The following is a 17,058-nucleotide window of genomic DNA, read 5'->3' on the forward strand; positions in this document are numbered from 1 at the left end:
CAGAGTGGCTGTTGGCAATTTCCATCCCGCCCATCAGCGTAGCAAGGCTCCCGTGTCTCCATGGCCTGTCCTGCATTTCTGGTTTTTACACTTTTTTCAGCATGGCCCTTTTGACCGCTGGCAAGCGAGAATTCTTTGTAGCGCCGATTTGCCTTTCCGGCTTGCTTGGTTGGCCAAAAAGGGCGTATGCGTTTTTTCCTGAATATATTCAGGAAAAAACGCATACGCCCTTTTTGGCCAAGGGCATCATTGTCAACGCTTTGCCGCTTTTCATGTGTTTTCAAGGCGAGTCGAATCTACCTCCTGAAATCTGTTTCCTGCAATTCTGCCTTGCTTTCAAATCCTCTTCGTTGCCTTCCCTCAATATATTTGTGGACGAGAGTCATCATTTCTAACTCTGCAGGTTTGTGAATTGCAGTGCCCCTGAGCTCCATTTGTCAACTCGCTTTTTTGGGAGCTGGCCGCAAAAGCGCAGGATTGCTTCAGGCCCTATTCTGGTTCCGGGGGGGAGGCTGAGCCTGTGGTTCATTCTTCTTCCTGATGGGAAAATAGAGTGACCTGTGCCTGTCCCAACAGCTAGAGCTAGTCTCTCATTGGTTCCCCCTCTTCCCGTTCGTCCTCAGGACAAATTGCGACCTGTACGAAACAGGAGGTCAACGGTGCTGATTCTCCAAGTAGGGAGATTGTTAGTGAAGCGGCTGGAATGGCGAACTCGAGCACAAGGAGAGGAGAAATGAGGTGCGTTTTAGAAACCTTTCCCGATCACACGGTGTACCATCTTCTGGGTTTCCCAGGCATGTTTTCGATGTAGGAAGATGCCCTTGAACCTGGAGATTTGGGACCCATGGCATGGGTACCACGCAGTATTACTTTAAAGGGTCTGCGTTTGCTCACCCAACCTCACCAATCCTCTCAGCCCCAAGAGTGTCCAGCCTTATGTCTCATCCAGCTGTGGCTCTAGATATGGTCAATCCAGGTTGCATCAGAGCCCCTGAACGGATTTTGTAAGAATTTCTCTCTCTTTCACTGTCTTTGTTTTATGGGTTTTTTTTTTTAAGTAATCTATTTTTATAATGGGGTTTAGCTCCTTTTTCCTGCTGTGTTTATGCCGCTTTACACCCTCTTTATTCACTTCCAGAGAGATATCAGTACATATCAATACATATCAATACATCAATACATAGGTTTTAAGACTCTTCCTAGTCAGATATATTCTTGGGCGGTGAATAGGGAGTGTTGAGTCCAGTTCACTGAGCAGGGAGTAGGTCTTGTCTATTACATATTTGGCTTGTGGAACAGTATCTGAGCTAATTTCAACCCCTTGTTTTATGCATCGCCCCGCCTCACCTTTCCCGTTAAGCAGCCATAGTGTGTTTTCTAAATGTGTGACTCTGTTCTGTTTTGGAATTCAGTTCAGGTGTAGCGATGTTGACATTCCCTCTATAAGTGATATCTTAGGATAAGTGTCCTTTTCTGTGTGACTTACTTCACTTAGACTCATCGTCCCTAAATCCACTCTTCATGCTGCTACTAGCCTTATGACACTGATTTCATGGCTGAGTGATATTCCATTGTGCATAAGTACCACAACTTCTTTATCCATTTTTTTCTTTCCTGGGATAGTTAAGGTGTACCGAAGTGGAGGTTCTTGGAAACAGAGCAGCCCTAAACTTTGGGTTGCCTGTGTCGTGTTGATTTTTAGGTTTCCCGATTTCTACGCCCATGAGTGGAAGTGCCTTATGCTCTCTCAGCTGTGTCTATTCCATGTTTCAGGACGCAGCGTACACTTCTCCAGAGTGGCTGTTGGCAATTTCCATCCCGCCCATCAGCGTAGCAAGGCTCCCGTGTCTCCATGGCCTGTCCTGCATTTCTGGTTTTTACACTTTTTTCAGCATGGCCCTTTTGACCGCTGGCAAGCGAGACTTCTTTGTAGCGCCGATTTGCCTTTCCGGCTTGCTTGGTTGGCCAAAAAGGGCGTATGCGTTTTTTCCTGAATATATTCAGGAAAAAACGCATACGCCCTTTTTGGCCAAGGGCATCATTGTCAACGCTTTGCCGCTTTTCATGTGCTTTCAAGGCGAGTCGAATCTACCTCCTGAAATCTGTTTCCTGCAATTCTGCCTTGCTTTCAAATCCTCTTCGTTGCCTTCCCTCAATATATTTGTGGACGAGAGTCATCATTTCGAACTCTGCAGGTTTGTGAATTGCAGTGCCCCTGAGCTCCATTTGTCAACTCGCTTTTTTGGGAGCTGGCCGCAAAAGCCCAGGATTGCTTCAGGCCCTATTCTGGTTCCGGGGGGCAGGCTGAGCCTGTGGTTCATTCTTCTTCCTGATGGGAAAATAGAGTGACCTGTGCCTGTCCCAACACCTAGAGCTAGTCTCTCATTGGTTCCCCCTCTTCCCGTTCATCCTCAGGACAAATTGTGACCTGTACGAAACAGGAGGTCAACGGTGCTGATTCTCCAAGTAGGGAGATTGTTAGTGAAGCGGCTGGAATGGCGAACCCGAGCACAAGGAGAGGAGAAATGAGGTGCGTTTTAGAAACCTTTCCCGATCACACGGTGTACCATCTTCTGGGTTTCCCAGGCATGTTTTCGATGTAGGAAGATGCCCTTGAAGTTGGAGATTTGGGACCCATGGCATGGGTACCACGCAGTACTACTTTAAAGGGTCTGCGTTTGCTCACCCAACCTCACCGATCCTCTCAGCCCCAAGAGTGTCCAGCCTTATGTATCATCCAGCTGTGGGTGTAGATATGGTCAATCCAGGTTGCATCAGAGCCCCTGAACGGATTTTGTAAGAATTTCTCTCTCTTTCACTGTCTTTTTTTTATGGGTTTCTTTTAAAGTAATCTATTTTTATAATGGGGTTTAGCTGCTTTTCCCTGCTGTGTTTATGCCGCTTTACACCCTCTTGATTCACTTCCAGAGAGATATCTATACATAGGTTTTAAGACTCTTACTAGTCAGATATATTCTTGGGCGGTGAATAGGGGGTGTTGAGTCCAGTTCACTGAGCAGGGAGTAGGTCTTGTCTATTACATATTTGGCTTGTGGAACGGTATGTGAGCTAATTTCAAACCCTTGTTTTATGCATCGCCCCGCCTCACCTTTCCCGTTAAGCAGCCATAGTGTGTTTTCTAAATGTGTGACTCTGTTCTGTTTTGGAATTCAGTTCAGGTGTAGCGATGTTGACATTCCCTCTATAAGTGATATCTTGGGATAAGTGTCCTTTTCTGTGTGACTTACTTCACTTAGAGTCATCGTCCCTAAATCCACTCATCATGCTGCTACTAGCCTTATGACACTGATTTCATGGCTGAGTGATATTCCATTGTGCATAAGTACCACAACTTCTTTATCCATTTTTTTCTTTCCTGGGATAGTTAAGGTGTACCGAAGTGGAGGTTCTTGGAAACAGAGCAGCCCTAAACTTTGGGTTGCCTGTGTCGTGTTGATTTTTAGGTTTCCCGATTTCTACGCCCATGAGTGGAAGTGCCTTATGCTCTCTCAGCTGTGTCTATTCCATGTTTCAGGCCGCAGCGTACACTTCTCCAGAGTGGCTGTTGGCAATTTCCATCCCGCCCATCAGCGTAGCAAGGCTCCCGTGTCTCCATGGCCTGTCCTGCATTTCTGGTTTTTACACTTTTTTCAGCATGGCCCTTTTGACCGCTGGCAAGCGAGACTTCTTTGTAGCGCCGATTTGCCTTTCCGGCTTGCTTGGTTGGCCAAAAAGGGCGTATGCGTTTTTTCCTGAATATATTCAGGAAAAAACGCATACGCCCTTTTTGGCCAAGGGCATCATTGTCAACGCTTTGCCGCTTTTCATGTGCTTTCAAGGCGAGTCGAATCGACCTCCTGAAATCTGTTTCCTGCAATTCTGCCTTGCTTTCAAATCCTCTTCGTTGCCTTCCCTCAATATATTTGTGGACGAGAGTCATCATTTCGAACTCTGCAGGTTTGTGAATTGCAGTGCCCCTGAGCTCCATTTGTCAACTCGCTTTTTTGGGAGCTGGCCGCAAAAGCGCAGGATTGCTTCAGGCCCTATTCTGGTTCCGGGGGGCAGGCTGAGCCTGTGGTTCATTCTTCTTCCTGATGGGAAAATAGAGTGACCTGTGCCTGTCCCAACACCTAGAGCTAGTCTCTCATTGGTTCCCCCTCTTCCCGTTCATCCTCAGGGCAAATTGCGACCTGTACGAAACAGGAGGTCAACGGTGCTGATTCTCCAAGTAGGGAGATTGTTAGTGAAGCGGCTGGAATGGCGAACCCGAGCACAAGGAGAGGAGAAATGAGGTGCGTTTTAGAAACCTTTCCCGATCACACGGTGTACCATCTTCTGGGTTTCCCAGGCATGTTTTCGATGTAGGAAGATGCCCTTGAACCTGGAGATTTGGGACCCATGGCATGGGTACCACGCAGGATTACTTTAAAGGGTCTGCGTTTGCTCACCCAACCTCACCAATCCTCTCAGCCCCAAGAGTGTCCAGCCTTATGTCTCATCCAGCTGTGGGTCTAGATATGGTCAATCCAGGTTGCATCAGAGCCCCTGAACGGATTTTGTAAGAATTTCTCTCTCTTTCACTGTCTTTGTTTTATGGTTTTTTTTTTTAAGTAATCTATTTTTATAATGGGGTTTAGCTCCTTTTTCCTGCTGTGTTTATGCCGCTTTACACCCTCTTGATTCACTTCCAGAGAGATATCTATACATAGGTTTTAAGACTCTTACTAGTAAGATATATTCTTGGGCGGTGAATAGGGGGTGTTGAGTCCAGTTCACTGAGCAGGGAGTAGGTCTTGTCTATTACATATTTGGCTTCTGGAACGGTATGTGAGCTAATTTCAAACCCTTGTTTTATGCATCGCCCCGCCTCACCTTTCCCGTTAAGCAGCCATAGTGTGTTTTCTAAATGTGTGACTCTGTTCTGTTTTGGAATTCAGTTCAGGTGTAGCGATGTTGACATTCCCTCTATAAGTGATATCTTGGGATAAGTGTCCTTTTCTGTGTGACTTACTTCACTTAGAGTCATCGTCCCTAAATCCACTCATCATGCTGCTACTAGCCTTATGACACTGATTTCATGGCTGAGTGATATTCCATTGTGCATAAGTACCACAACTTCTTTATCCATTTTTCTCTTTCCTGGGATATTTTAGGTGTATCGAAGTGGAGGTTCTTGGAAACAGAGCAGCCCTAAACTTTGGGGTGCCTGTGTCGTGTTGATTTTTAGGTTTCCCGATTTCTACGCCCATGAGTGGAAGTGCCCTATGCTCTCTCAGCTGTGTCTATTCCATGTTTCAGGACGCAGCGTACACTTCTCCAGAGTGGCTGTTGGCAATTTCCATCCCGCCCATCAGCGTAGCAAGGCTCCCGTGTCTCCATGGCCTGTCCTGCATTTCTGGTTTTTACACTTTTTTCAGCATGGCCCTTTTGACCGCTGGCAAGCGAGACTTCTTTGTAGCGCCGATTTGCCTTTCCGGCTTGCTTGGTTGGCCAAAAAGGGCGTATGCGTTTTTTCCTGAATATATTCAGGAAAAAACGCATACGCCCTTTTTGGCCAAGGGCATCATTGTCAACGCTTTGCCGCTTTTCATGTGCTTTCAAGGCGAGTCGAATCGACCTCCTGAAATCTGTTTCCTGCAATTCTGCCTTGCTTTCAAATCCTCTTCGTTGCCTTCCCTCAATATATTTGTGGACGAGAGTCATCATTTCTAACTCTGCAGGTTTGTGAATTGCAGTGCCCCTGAGCTCCATTTGTCAACTCGCTTTTTTGGGAGCTGGCCGCAAAAGCGCAGGATTGCTTCAGGCCCTATTCTGGTTCCGGGCGGCAGGCTGAGCCTGTGGTTCATTCTTCTTCCTGATGGGAAAATAGAGTGACCTGTGCCTGTCCCAACACCTAGAGCTAGTCTCTCATTGGTTCCCCCTCTTCCCATTCATCCTCAGGACAAATTGCGACCTGTACGAAACAGGAGGTCAACGGTGCTGATTCTCCAAGTAGGGAGATTGTTAGTGAAGCGGCTGGAATGGCGACCCAAGCACAAGGAGAGGAGAAATGAGGTGCGTTTTAGAAACCTTTCCCGATCACACGGTGTACCATCTTCTGGGTTTCCCAGGCATGTTTTCGATGTAGGAAGATGCCCTTGAACCTGGAGATTTGGGACCCATGGCATGGGTACCACGCAGTATTACTTTAAAGGGTCTGCGTTTGCTCACCCAACCTCACCAATCCTCTCAGCCCCAAGAGTGTCCAGCCTTATGTCTCATCCAGCTGTGGGTCTAGATATGGTCAATCCAGGTTGCATCAGAGCCCCTGAACGGATTTTGTAAGAATTTCTCTCTCTTACACTGTCTTTGTTTTATGGTTTTTTTTTTTAAGTAATCTATTTTTATAATGGGGTTTAGCTGCTTTTCCCTGCTGTGTTTATGCCGCTTTACACCCTCTTGATTCACTTCCAGAGAGATATCAGTACATATCAATACATATCAATACATCAATACATAGGTTTTAAGACTCTTCCTAGTCAGATATATTCTTGGGCGGTGAATAGGGGGTGTTGAGTCCAGTTCACTGAGCAGGGAGTAGGTCTTGTCTATTACATATTTGGCTTGTGGAACAGTATCTGAGCTAATTTCAACCCCTTGTTTTATGCATCGCCCCGCCTCACCTTTCCCGTTAAGCAGCCATAGTGTGTTTTCTAAATGTGTGACTCTGTTCTGTTTTGGAATTCAGTTCAGGTGTAGCGATGTTGACATTCCCTCTATAAGTGATATCTTAGGATAAGTGTCCTTTTCTGTGTGACTTACTTCACTTAGACTCATCGTCCCTAAATCCACTCATCATGCTGCTACTAGCCTTATGACACTGATTTCATGGCTGAGTGATATTCCATTGTGCATAAGTACCACAACTTCTTTATCCATTTTTCTCTTTTCGGGGATATTTAAGGTGTACCGAAGTGGAGGTTCTTGGAAACAGAGCAGCCCTAAACTTTGGGGTGCCTGTGTCGTGTTGATTTTTAGGTTTCCCGATTTCTACGCCCATGAGTGGAAGTGCCCTATGCTCTCTCAGCTGTGTCTATTCCATGTTTCAGGACGCAGCGTACACTTCTCCAGAGTGGCTGTTGGCAATTTCCATCCCGCCCATCAGCGTAGCAAGGCTCCCGTGTCTCCATGGCCTGTCCTGCATTTCTGGTTTTTACACTTTTTTCAGCATGGCCCTTTTGACCGCTGGCAAGCGAGACTTCTTTGTAGCGCCGATTTGCCTTTCCGGCTTGCTTGGTTGGCCAAAAAGGGCGTATGCGTTTTTTCCTGAATATATTCAGGAAAAAACGCATACGCCCTTTTTGGCCAAGGGCATCATTGTCAACGCTTTGCCGCTTTTCATGTGTTTTCAAGGCGAGTCGAATCTACCTCCTGAAATCTGTTTCCTGCAATTCTGCCTTGCTTTCAAATCCTCTTCGTTGCCTTCCCTCAATATATTTGTGGACGAGAGTCATCATTTCTAACTCTGCAGGTTTGTGAATTGCAGTGCCCCTGAGCTCCATTTGTCAACTCGCTTTTTTGGGAGCTGGCCGCAAAAGCGCAGGATTGCTTCAGGCCCTATTCTGGTTCCGGGGGGGAGGCTGAGCCTGTGGTTCATTCTTCTTCCTGATGGGAAAATAGAGTGACCTGTGCCTGTCCCAACAGCTAGAGCTAGTCTCTCATTGGTTCCCCCTCTTCCCGTTCGTCCTCAGGACAAATTGCGACCTGTACGAAACAGGAGGTCAACGGTGCTGATTCTCCAAGTAGGGAGATTGTTAGTGAAGCGGCTGGAATGGCGAACACGAGCACAAGGAGAGGAGAAATGAGGTGCGTTTTAGAAACCTTTCCCGATCACACGGTGTACCATCTTCTGGGTTTCCCAGGCATGTTTTCGATGTAGGAAGATGCCCTTGAACCTGGAGATTTGGGACCCATGGCATGGGTACCACGCAGTATTACTTTAAAGGGTCTGCGTTTGCTCACCCAACCTCACCAATCCTCTCAGCCCCAAGAGTGTCCAGCCTTATGTCTCATCCAGCTGTGGGTCTAGATATGGTCAATCCAGGTTGCATCAGAGCCCCTGAAAGGATTTTGTAAGAATTTCTCTCTCTTTCACTGTCTTTGTTTTATGGGTTTTTTTTTTAAGTAATCTATTTTTATAATGGGGTTTAGCTCCTTTTTCCTGCTGTGTTTATGCCGCTTTACACCCTCTTGATTCACTTCCAGAGAGATATCTATACATAGGTTTTAAGACTCTTACTAGTCAGATATATTCTTGGGCGGTGAATAGGGGGTGTTGAGTCCAGTTCACTGAGCAGGGAGTAGGTCTTGTCTATTACATATTTGGCTTCTGGAACGGTATGTGAGCTAATTTCAAAGCCTTGTTTTATGCATCACCCCGCCTCACCTTTCCCGTTAAGCAGCCATAGTGTGTTTTCTAAATGTGTGACTCTGTTCTGTTTTGGAATTCAGTTCAGGTGTAGCGATGTTGACATTCCCTCTATAAGTGATATCTTGGGATAAGTGTCCTTTTCTGTGTGACTTACTTCACTTAGAGTCATCGTCCCTAAATCCACTCATCATGCTGCTACTAGCCTTATGACACTGATTTCATGGCTGAGTGATATTCCATTGTGCATAAGTACCACAACTTCTTTATCCATTTTTCTCTTTTCGGGGATATTTAAGGTGTACCGAAGTGGAGGTTCTTGGAAACAGAGCAGCCCTAAACTTTGGGGTGCCTGTGTCGTGTTGATTTTTAGGTTTCCCGATTTCTACGCCCATGAGTGGAAGTGCCCTATGCTCTCTCAGCTGTGTCTATTCCATGTTTCAGGACGCAGCGTACACTTCTCCAGAGTGGCTGTTGGCAATTTCCATCCCGCCCATCAGCGTAGCAAGGCTCCCGTGTCTCCATGGCCTGTCCTGCATTTCTGGTTTTTACACTTTTTTCAGCATGGCCCTTTTGACCGCTGGCAAGCGAGAATTCTTTGTAGCGCCGATTTGCCTTTCCGGCTTGCTTGGTTGGCCAAAAAGGGCGTATGCGTTTTTTCCTGAATATATTCAGGAAAAAACGCATACGCCCTTTTTGGCCAAGGGCATCATTGTCAACGCTTTGCCGCTTTTCATGTGTTTTCAAGGCGAGTCGAATCTACCTCCTGAAATCTGTTTCCTGCAATTCTGCCTTGCTTTCAAATCCTCTTCGTTGCCTTCCCTCAATATACTTGTGGACGAGAGTCATCATTTCGAACTCTGCAGGTTTGTGAATTGCAGTGCCCCTGAGCTCCATTTGTCAACTCGCTTTTTTGGGAGCTGGCCGCAAAAGCGCAGGATTGCTTCAGGCCCTATTCTGGTTCCGGGGGGGAGGCTGAGCCTGTGGTTCATTCTTCTTCCTGATGGGAAAATAGAGTGACCTGTGCCTGTCCCAACAGCTAGAGCTAGTCTCTCATTGGTTCCCCCTCTTCCCGTTCGTCCTCAGGACAAATTGCGACCTGTACGAAACAGGAGGTCAACGGTGCTGATTCTCCAAGTAGGGAGATTGTTAGTGAAGCGGCTGGAATGGCGAACTCGAGCACAAGGAGAGGAGAAATGAGGTGCGTTTTAGAAACCTTTCCCGATCACACGGTGTACCATCTTCTGGGTTTCCCAGGCATGTTTTCGATGTAGGAAGATGCCCTTGAACCTGGAGATTTGGGACCCATGGCATGGGTACCACGCAGTATTACTTTAAAGGGTCTGCGTTTGCTCACCCAACCTCACCAATCCTCTCAGCCCCAAGAGTGTCCAGCCTTATGTCTCATCCAGCTGTGGCTCTAGATATGGTCAATCCAGGTTGCATCAGAGCCCCTGAACGGATTTTGTAAGAATTTCTCTCTCTTTCACTGTCTTTGTTTTATGGGTTTTTTTTTTTAAGTAATCTATTTTTATAATGGGGTTTAGCTCCTTTTTCCTGCTGTGTTTATGCCGCTTTACACCCTCTTTATTCACTTCCAGAGAGATATCAGTACATATCAATACATATCAATACATCAATACATAGGTTTTAAGACTCTTCCTAGTCAGATATATTCTTGGGCGGTGAATAGGGAGTGTTGAGTCCAGTTCACTGAGCAGGGAGTAGGTCTTGTCTATTACATATTTGGCTTGTGGAACAGTATCTGAGCTAATTTCAACCCCTTGTTTTATGCATCGCCCCGCCTCACCTTTCCCGTTAAGCAGCCATAGTGTGTTTTCTAAATGTGTGACTCTGTTCTGTTTTGGAATTCAGTTCAGGTGTAGCGATGTTGACATTCCCTCTATAAGTGATATCTTAGGATAAGTGTCCTTTTCTGTGTGACTTACTTCACTTAGACTCATCGTCCCTAAATCCACTCTTCATGCTGCTACTAGCCTTATGACACTGATTTCATGGCTGAGTGATATTCCATTGTGCATAAGTACCACAACTTCTTTATCCATTTTTTTCTTTCCTGGGATAGTTAAGGTGTACCGAAGTGGAGGTTCTTGGAAACAGAGCAGCCCTAAACTTTGGGTTGCCTGTGTCGTGTTGATTTTTAGGTTTCCCGATTTCTACGCCCATGAGTGGAAGTGCCTTATGCTCTCTCAGCTGTGTCTATTCCATGTTTCAGGACGCAGCGTACACTTCTCCAGAGTGGCTGTTGGCAATTTCCATCCCGCCCATCAGCGTAGCAAGGCTCCCGTGTCTCCATGGCCTGTCCTGCATTTCTGGTTTTTACACTTTTTTCAGCATGGCCCTTTTGACCGCTGGCAAGCGAGACTTCTTTGTAGCGCCGATTTGCCTTTCCGGCTTGCTTGGTTGGCCAAAAAGGGCGTATGCGTTTTTTCCTGAATATATTCAGGAAAAAACGCATACGCCCTTTTTGGCCAAGGGCATCATTGTCAACGCTTTGCCGCTTTTCATGTGCTTTCAAGGCGAGTCGAATCTACCTCCTGAAATCTGTTTCCTGCAATTCTGCCTTGCTTTCAAATCCTCTTCGTTGCCTTCCCTCAATATATTTGTGGACGAGAGTCATCATTTCGAACTCTGCAGGTTTGTGAATTGCAGTGCCCCTGAGCTCCATTTGTCAACTCGCTTTTTTGGGAGCTGGCCGCAAAAGCCCAGGATTGCTTCAGGCCCTATTCTGGTTCCGGGGGGCAGGCTGAGCCTGTGGTTCATTCTTCTTCCTGATGGAAAAATAGAGTGACCTGTGCCTGTCCCAACACCTAGAGCTAGTCTCTCATTGGTTCCCCCTCTTCCCGTTCATCCTCAGGACAAATTGTGACCTGTACGAAACAGGAGGTCAACGGTGCTGATTCTCCAAGTAGGGAGATTGTTAGTGAAGCGGCTGGAATGGCGAACCCGAGCACAAGGAGAGGAGAAATGAGGTGCGTTTTAGAAACCTTTCCCGATCACACGGTGTACCATCTTCTGGGTTTCCCAGGCATGTTTTCGATGTAGGAAGATGCCCTTGAAGTTGGAGATTTGGGACCCATGGCATGGGTACCACGCAGTACTACTTTAAAGGGTCTGCGTTTGCTCACCCAACCTCACCGATCCTCTCAGCCCCAAGAGTGTCCAGCCTTATGTATCATCCAGCTGTGGGTGTAGATATGGTCAATCCAGGTTGCATCAGAGCCCCTGAACGGATTTTGTAAGAATTTCTCTCTCTTTCACTGTCTTTTTTTTATGGGTTTCTTTTAAAGTAATCTATTTTTATAATGGGGTTTAGCTGCTTTTCCCTGCTGTGTTTATGCCGCTTTACACCCTCTTGATTCACTTCCAGAGAGATATCTATACATAGGTTTTAAGACTCTTACTAGTCAGATATATTCTTGGGCGGTGAATAGGGGGTGTTGAGTCCAGTTCACTGAGCAGGGAGTAGGTCTTGTCTATTACATATTTGGCTTGTGGAACGGTATGTGAGCTAATTTCAAACCCTTGTTTTATGCATCGCCCCGCCTCACCTTTCCCGTTAAGCAGCCATAGTGTGTTTTCTAAATGTGTGACTCTGTTCTGTTTTGGAATTCAGTTCAGGTGTAGCGATGTTGACATTCCCTCTATAAGTGATATCTTGGGATAAGTGTCCTTTTCTGTGTGACTTACTTCACTTAGAGTCATCGTCCCTAAATCCACTCATCATGCTGCTACTAGCCTTATGACACTGATTTCATGGCTGAGTGATATTCCATTGTGCATAAGTACCACAACTTCTTTATCCATTTTTTTCTTTCCTGGGATAGTTAAGGTGTACCGAAGTGGAGGTTCTTGGAAACAGAGCAGCCCTAAACTTTGGGTTGCCTGTGTCGTGTTGATTTTTAGGTTTCCCGATTTCTACGCCCATGAGTGGAAGTGCCTTATGCTCTCTCAGCTGTGTCTATTCCATGTTTCAGGCCGCAGCGTACACTTCTCCAGAGTGGCTGTTGGCAATTTCCATCCCGCCCATCAGCGTAGCAAGGCTCCCGTGTCTCCATGGCCTGTCCTGCATTTCTGGTTTTTACACTTTTTTCAGCATGGCCCTTTTGACCGCTGGCAAGCGAGACTTCTTTGTAGCGCCGATTTGCCTTTCCGGCTTGCTTGGTTGGCCAAAAAGGGCGTATGCGTTTTTTCCTGAATATATTCAGGAAAAAACGCATACGCCCTTTTTGGCCAAGGGCATCATTGTCAACGCTTTGCCGCTTTTCATGTGCTTTCAAGGCGAGTCGAATCGACCTCCTGAAATCTGTTTCCTGCAATTCTGCCTTGCTTTCAAATCCTCTTCGTTGCCTTCCCTCAATATATTTGTGGACGAGAGTCATCATTTCGAACTCTGCAGGTTTGTGAATTGCAGTGCCCCTGAGCTCCATTTGTCAACTCGCTTTTTTGGGAGCTGGCCGCAAAAGCGCAGGATTGCTTCAGGCCCTATTCTGGTTCCGGGGGGCAGGCTGAGCCTGTGGTTCATTCTTCTTCCTGATGGGAAAATAGAGTGACCTGTGCCTGTCCCAACACCTAGAGCTAGTCTCTCATTGGTTCCCCCTCTTCCCGTTCATCCTCAGGGCAAATTGCGACCTGTACGAAACAGGAGGTCAACGGTGCTGATTCTCCAAGTAGGGAGATTGTTAGTGAAGCGGCTGGAATGGCGAACCCGAGCACAAGGAGAGGAGAAATGAGGTGCGTTTTAGAAACCTTTCCCGATCACACGGTGTACCATCTTCTGGGTTTCCCAGGCATGTTTTCGATGTAGGAAGATGCCCTTGAACCTCTAGATTTGGGACCCATGGCATGGGTACCACGCAGGATTACTTTAAAGGGTCTGCGTTTGCTCACCCAACCTCACCAATCCTCTCAGCCCCAAGAGTGTCCAGCCTTATGTCTCATCCAGCTGTGGGTCTAGATATGGTCAATCCAGGTTGCATCAGAGCCCCTGAACGGATTTTGTAAGAATTTCTCTCTCTTTCACTGTCTTTGTTTTATGGTTTTTTTTTTTAAGTAATCTATTTTTATAATGGGGTTTAGCTGCTTTTCCCTGCTGTGTTTATGCCGCTTTACACCCTCTTGATTCACTTCCAGAGAGATATCAGTACATATCAATACATATCAATACATCAATACATAGGTTTTAAGACTCTTCCTAGTCAGATATATTCTTGGGCGGTGAATAGGGGGTGTTGAGTCCAGTTCACTGAGCAGGGAGTAGGTCTTGTCTATTACATATTTGGCTTGTGGAACAGTATCTGAGCTAATTTCAACCCCTTGTTTTATGCATCGCCCCGCCTCACCTTTCCCGTTAAGCAGCCATAGTGTGTTTTCTAAATGTGTGACTCTGTTCTGTTTTGGAATTCAGTTCAGGTGTAGCGATGTTGACATTCCCTCTATAAGTGATATCTTAGGATAAGTGTCCTTTTCTGTGTGACTTACTTCACTTAGACTCATCGTCCCTAAATCCACTCATCATGCTGCTACTAGCCTTATGACACTGATTTCATGGCTGAGTGATATTCCATTGTGCATAAGTACCACAACTTCTTTATCCATTTTTCTCTTTTCGGGGATATTTAAGGTGTACCGAAGTGGAGGTTCTTGGAAACAGAGCAGCCCTAAACTTTGGGGTGCCTGTGTCGTGTTGATTTTTAGGTTTCCCGATTTCTACGCCCATGAGTGGAAGTGCCCTATGCTCTCTCAGCTGTGTCTATTCCATGTTTCAGGACGCAGCGTACACTTCTCCAGAGTGGCTGTTGGCAATTTCCATCCCGCCCATCAGCGTAGCAAGGCTCCCGTGTCTCCATGGCCTGTCCTGCATTTCTGGTTTTTACACTTTTTTCAGCATGGCCCTTTTGACCGCTGGCAAGCGAGACTTCTTTGTAGCGCCGATTTGCCTTTCCGGCTTGCTTGGTTGGCCAAAAAGGGCGTATGCGTTTTTTCCTGAATATATTCAGGAAAAAACGCATACGCCCTTTTTGGCCAAGGGCATCATTGTCAACGCTTTGCCGCTTTTCATGTGTTTTCAAGGCGAGTCGAATCTACCTCCTGAAATCTGTTTCCTGCAATTCTGCCTTGCTTTCAAATCCTCTTCGTTGCCTTCCCTCAATATATTTGTGGACGAGAGTCATCATTTCTAACTCTGCAGGTTTGTGAATTGCAGTGCCCCTGAGCTCCATTTGTCAACTCGCTTTTTTGGGAGCTGGCCGCAAAAGCGCAGGATTGCTTCAGGCCCTATTCTGGTTCCGGGGGGGAGGCTGAGCCTGTGGTTCATTCTTCTTCCTGATGGGAAAATAGAGTGACCTGTGCCTGTCCCAACAGCTAGAGCTAGTCTCTCATTGGTTCCCCCTCTTCCCGTTCGTCCTCAGGACAAATTGCGACCTGTACGAAACAGGAGGTCAACGGTGCTGATTCTCCAAGTAGGGAGATTGTTAGTGAAGCGGCTGGAATGGCGAACACGAGCACAAGGAGAGGAGAAATGAGGTGCGTTTTAGAAACCTTTCCCGATCACACGGTGTACCATCTTCTGGGTTTCCCAGGCATGTTTTCGATGTAGGAAGATGCCCTTGAACCTGGAGATTTGGGACCCATGGCATGGGTACCACGCAGTATTACTTTAAAGGGTCTGCGTTTGCTCACCCAACCTCACCAATCCTCTCAGCCCCAAGAGTGTCCAGCCTTATGTCTCATCCAGCTGTGGGTCTAGATATGGTCAATCCAGGTTGCATCAGAGCCCCTGAAAGGATTTTGTAAGAATTTCTCTCTCTTTCACTGTCTTTGTTTTATGGGTTTTTTTTTTAAGTAATCTATTTTTATAATGGGGTTTAGCTCCTTTTTCCTGCTGTGTTTATGCCGCTTTACACCCTCTTGATTCACTTCCAGAGAGATATCTATACATAGGTTTTAAGACTCTTACTAGTCAGATATATTCTTGGGCGGTGAATAGGGGGTGTTGAGTCCAGTTCACTGAGCAGGGAGTAGGTCTTGTCTATTACATATTTGGCTTCTGGAACGGTATGTGAGCTAATTTCAAAGCCTTGTTTTATGCATCACCCCGCCTCACCTTTCCCGTTAAGCAGCCATAGTGTGTTTTCTAAATGTGTGACTCTGTTCTGTTTTGGAATTCAGTTCAGGTGTAGCGATGTTGACATTCCCTCTATAAGTGATATCTTGGGATAAGTGTCCTTTTCTGTGTGACTTACTTCACTTAGAGTCATCGTCCCTAAATCCACTCATCATGCTGCTACTAGCCTTATGACACTGATTTCATGGCTGAGTGATATTCCATTGTGCATAAGTACCACAACTTCTTTATCCATTTTTCTCTTTCCTGGGATATTTTAGGTGTACCGAAGTGGAGGTTCTTGGAAGCAGAGCAGCCCTAAACTTTGGGGTGCCTGTGTCGTGTTGATTTTTAGGTTTCCCGATTTCTACGCCCATGAGTGGAAGTGCCCTATGCTCTCTCAGCTGTGTCTATTCCATGTTTCAGGACGCAGCGTACACTTCTCCAGAGTGGCTGTTGGCAATTTCCATCCTGCCCATCAGCGTAGCAAGGCTCCAGTGTCTCCATGGCCTGTCCTGCATTTCTGGTTTTTACACTTTTTTCAGCATGGCCCTTTTGACCGCTGGCAAGCGAGACTTCTTTGTAGCGCCGATTTGCCTTTCCGGCTTGCTTGGTTGGCCAAAAAGGGCGTATGCGTTTTTTCCTGAATATATTCAGGAAAAAACGCATACGCCCTTTTTGGCCAAGGGCATCATTGTCAACGCTTTGCCGCTTTTCATGTGCTTTCAAGGCGAGTCGAATCGACCTCCTGAAATCTGTTTCCTGCAATTCTGCCTTGCTTTCAAATCCTCTTCGTTGCCTTCCCTCAATATATTTGTGGACGAGAGTCATCATTTCGAACTCTGCAGGTTTGTGAATTGCAGTGCCCCTGAGCTCCATTTGTCAACTCGCTTTTTTGGGAGCTGGCCGCAAAAGCGCAGGATTGCTTCAGGCCCTATTCTGGTTCCGGGGGGCAGGCTGAGCCTGTGGTTCATTCTTCTTCCTGATGGGAAAATAGAGTGACCTGTGCCTGTCCCAACACCTAGAGCTAGTCTCTCATTGGTTCCCCCTCTTCCCGTTCATCCTCAGGACAAATTGCGACCTGTACGAAACAGGAGGTCAACGGTGCTGATTCTCCAAGTAGGGAGATTGTTAGTGAAGCGGCTGGAATGGCGAACCCGAGCACAAGGAGAGGAGAAATGAGGTGCGTTTTAGAAACCTTTCCCGATCACACGGTGTACCATCTTCTGGGTTTCCCAGGCATGTTTTCGATGTAGGAAGATGCCCTTGAACCTGGAGATTTGGGACCCATGGCATGGGTACCACGCAGTATTACTTTAAAGGGTCTGCGTTTGCTCACCCAACCTCACCAATCCTCTCAGCCCCAAGAGTGTCCAGCCTTATGTCTCATCCAGCTGTGGGTCTAGATATGGTCAATCCAGGTTGCATCAGAGCCCCTGAAAGGATTTTGTAAGAATTTCTCTCTCTTTCACTGTCTTTGTTTTATGGGTTTTTTTTTTAAGTAATCTATTTTTATAATGGGGTT

The sequence above is a fragment of the Eubalaena glacialis genome, chromosome 8, assembly GCF_028564815.1.
Source record: "Eubalaena glacialis isolate mEubGla1 chromosome 8, mEubGla1.1.hap2.+ XY, whole genome shotgun sequence".
Taxonomy (NCBI): Eukaryota; Metazoa; Chordata; class Mammalia; order Artiodactyla; family Balaenidae; genus Eubalaena; species Eubalaena glacialis.